This window comes from Bos taurus, chromosome 23 (genome assembly GCF_002263795.3).
Source record: "Bos taurus isolate L1 Dominette 01449 registration number 42190680 breed Hereford chromosome 23, ARS-UCD2.0, whole genome shotgun sequence".
Classification (NCBI taxonomy): domain Eukaryota; kingdom Metazoa; phylum Chordata; class Mammalia; order Artiodactyla; family Bovidae; genus Bos; species Bos taurus.
Genome location: NC_037350.1, coordinates 42,929,385 through 42,933,582, shown reverse-complemented (window position 1 = coordinate 42,933,582; position 4,198 = coordinate 42,929,385). Strand labels below are relative to the sequence as shown.

Sequence of the window (4,198 nt, the reverse complement as noted above, 5' to 3'; positions counted from 1 at the left end):
TTAACCAGTGGACCACCAGGGAAACAGGGCTGTTACCTTTTAACCATTACCTGCCTAAATATCATCTGTGTTATCCTTTAACAACCATTTAAACATCTGACTTTATGAGGATAACTTTATAGGATAGGTCAGGGGTCTTGTATCAGGTTTCCCGCAACAAACACTGAGATGGAGTTTCTGAATCAAGTGACTTTGGGAGGAGCATGCTCTCAAGTGAAATATGTTAGGGAATAAGGGAAGCAGGAGCACGCAGGGGAAAAAGTCAGACAAAAACGAAAGTTCGGGGAAGTCTAGCTTCAGTCTAATGAGCTGGAGTGGGTGTAGCACTACAGAATTCCACGTCCCGCCCCCGGCAAGAGTCCAGGACTTTTGTAAACTGTATTAATCACTCATTAGCTGCAGACTACCTTCCTCCTGGGGAAAGCATAGCATCTTGAGCATCTCTGAGCAAGGAGGCGTCTTCTGGAGAAGGACATGGTGTGAGTCATTGGTAACCAGTGCTCATGGCAGCCTGAGATGGGCACACCAGCAGGTAAAGGGAAACTGATCAGGGTATCAGCTGCATCGAAGGATGCAGAGTGTGTACACGTTAAGTTGCTTCAGTCATGTCCAACTCTTTGTAACCCCATGGACTGTAGTTCACCAGGCTCCTCTGTCCATGGGATTCTCCAGGCAAGAATACTGGAGTGGGTGCTCGCTTCGGCAGCACATATACTAAAATTGGAACGATACAGAGAAGATTAGCATGGCCCCTGCGCGTGGATGACACGCAAATTCGTGAAGCGTTCCATATTTTTAGCAAAAATAAACAAATGGGACCTAATTAAACTTAAAAGCTTCTGCACAACTAAGGAAACTATTAGCAAGATGGAAAGTCAGGCTTCAGAATGGGAGAAGCTAATAGCAAATGAAGCAACGGACAAACAACTAATCTCAAAAATATACAAGCAACTCCTACAGCTCAACTCCAGAAAAATAAATGACCCAATCAAAAAATGGGCCAAAGAACTAAATAGACATTTCTCCAAAGAGGACATACAGATGGCTAACAAACACATGAAAAGATTCTCAACATCACTCATCAGAGAAATGCAAATCAAAACCACTATGAGGTACCATTTCATGCCAGTCAGAATGGCTGCAATCCATAAGTCTACAAGCAATAAATGCTGGAGAGGGTGTGGAGAAAAGGGAACCCTCTTACACTGTTGGTGGGAATGCAAACTAGTACAGCCACTATGGAGAACAGTGTGGAGATTCCTTAAAAAACTGGAAATAGAACTGCCTTATGATCCAGCAATCCCACTGCTGGGCATACACACTGAGAAAACCAGAAGGGAAAGAGACACGTGTACCCCAATGTTCATCGCAGCACTGTTTATAATAGCCAGGACATGGAAGCAACCTAGATGCCCATCAGCAGATGAATGGATAAGAAAGCTGTGGTACATATACACAATGGAGTATTACTCAGCCATTAAAAAGAATACATTTGAATCAGTTCTAATGAGATGGATGAAACTGGAACCTATTATACAGAGTGAAGTAAGCCAGAAAGAAAAACACCAATGCATATATATGGAATTTAGAAAGATGGTAACAATAACCCTGTGTACGAGACAGCAAAAGAGACACCGATGTATAGATCAGTCTTATGGACTCTGTGGGAGAGGGAAAGGGTGGGGAGATTTGGGAGAATAGCATTGAAACATGTATAATATCATGTATGAAACGAGTCGCCAGTCCAGGTTCGATGCACGGTACTGGATGCTTGGGGCTGGGTTACTGGGACGACCCAGAGGGAGGGTAGGGGAGGGAGGAGGGAGGAGGGTTCAGGATGGGGAACGCGGGTATACCTGTAGCGGATTCATTTCGATATTTGGCAAAACTAATACAATATTGTAAAGTTTAAAAATAAAATAAAATTAAAAAAAAAAAAGAATACTGGAGTGGGTTACGATGCCCTCCTCCAGGGATCTTCCTGACCCAGGGATCGAACTCGAGTCTCTTAAGCCTCCGGTATTGGCAATGAGTTCTTTACCACTAGCACCACCTCGGAAGTCCAAGGATGCGGGGACTTAGCTTCAGATTGCGTCTCTGATCACACGGTTGATCATATCAGTGGCCGCATCAGCTATCAGAGAACTCACTGAAAGAAAAAAAAAAAACGCTTGCATTACGAAAGATTATTGGAATTTCACGAGTCTTTCGAATCATGTCATGGAGACACGATCAGCAAATACTTTCAAATCTTAATAGGAATAATGTGGGAAGAGTGTCTTTTGTAGAGAAGTCGGTTGTTAGAACGCACGTGTAAGCAGGAGCCCAGTCACACGTTTGGCAGTGCTTCTATGGCCAGGGCTGAGTTCCATCATGTTTATGTTCATGGTCTGTCAGCCACGTGAGTGTCTGTCTGTGTCAGTGTAGATTATTTTAGTCTATAAGGTCCTAGTGGGGACAGGTCCCAATGTATATATTGTTCTCTGAGTCACTTCAGTCGTGTCCGACTCTGTGAGACCCCATAGACGGCAGCCCACCAGGCTCCCCCGTCCCTGGGATTCTCCAGGCAAGAACACTGGAGTGGGTTGCCATTTCCTTCTCCAGGGAGTCTTCCTGACCCAGGGATTGAACCCTGGTCTCCTGCACTGCAGGCAGTTTCTTTACCCACTGAGCTACCCAGGAAGCCCTATTTGCTTTGGGATGATGGCAACAGTGTTCTACTTAATAATTGCCCAGGTTTTAGCCATGTGACTAAGACAGCCTCCGAAGCAGGATGCCCACACTCAAACAATTCCAGGAACCAGACAGCCAGTGTAAAAGAGTGAAGCTGATGGTGCATAGAGCAGTAGAGATCAGTGGGAGCTGTCACAGACTAGAGACTGTAAAGGAATTCAAATCAGAAAGCTTGAAACACGACACGGGCCAAACAAAACACTTCTGTGGCTCAGACCTGGTTAAAATGTCACCAGTTAGTGGCCTACAGGCTGATCGGAGCTCAGAGCTGGAAAATCAGGCCAATTACAGATGTCCTGGATGGGCTCTGCTGTCTTACATTTGTCTGGCTCCCTGAAGAGTCAAAAACTATTATTATTTCAAAACCAGCATGAGATATCACCCCACCCCTGTCAGAACGGCTATCATCAAAAAGTCCACAGATGACAAACGTCGACGAAGATGTGGAGGAAAGTGAACCCACATGAATGGTTGGTGGAACTGTAAATTGACACCCCCACGGTGGAAAACAGGGTGGAGGTTTCTTTTAAAAAGTGAAAATAGAACTACCATCTGACCTAGCAATTCCACTCCTATGTATATAAACGGAAAAAACAAAAGTATTAGTTCAAAAAGATACACGCACCCCCGTGTTCATAGCAGCTTTATTTACAGTCGCCGAGACACGAAAGCAACTTAAGTGTCCATCGACAGCTGAATGATAAAAAAAAAGATGTGGTGCATATATACGATGGAATACTATTCAGCTATAAAAAAGAACAAGATGTTGCCATTTGGAGCAACATGAGCAGACCTGGAGGGCATTGTGCTTAGTGAAATAAGTCAGAAAGAGAAAGAGAACTACTGTATGACATCATTTATGTGTGGAATCTAAAAACTACAACAAACTAGTGGATATAACATAAAAGAAGCCGACTCACAGATAGAGAACAAGTTAGCGGTTACCAGAGGGGAGGGGACAATATAGGGCCGGGGAGGGGGCAGTACCAACTATCCGCTGTAAGTCAGGCTCAAGGATGTATTATTGTACCATAGGTTGAATATAGTCAGTATTTTATACAACTCTAAATGGAAAGTAACCTTTACAATTGTATGAAAGTTAAACATTTTTTTGGAAACTGTTACATTTGCCTCTGCCCACTGCCCCATGGGTGATTGGAAGAACCAGCGTTTTCAGTCACGCTTCTCTGCCTGTAAAACCAGATGTAGAGGTGATCTTGAGATACTTCTTGGCTTGCCAGGGAAATCTGAGTCATAGGTGTCCCATTTACTTAACAAGCTGCAAGAAACACCTCAAAAGAGCCATTTCCTATTACAGTGCCCTACATCGAGCAGGCCCTCCTTAAAAACTTCCTGATGCTCGAACAAGCTAGTTTCATAATACTTGCTTCCACGTCTTTAATCCACCGTGTGGCTTTTATTTTAAGCATGAAGGTTTTCAGTCTATTATGATGCAAAGATTACA

At 43.9% G+C, this 4,198-nt stretch overlaps 1 non-coding gene across 1 annotated transcript; it reads left to right on the top strand.

Moving 5' to 3' along the window:
* Window positions 1–690: 690 nt before the first annotated feature.
* On the top strand, window positions 691–797 carry LOC112443916 (U6 spliceosomal RNA). The gene has a single exon (XR_003032317.1). It is a non-coding gene; the product is annotated as a U6 spliceosomal RNA (small nuclear RNA).
* Window positions 798–4,198: the final 3,401 nt, after the last annotated feature.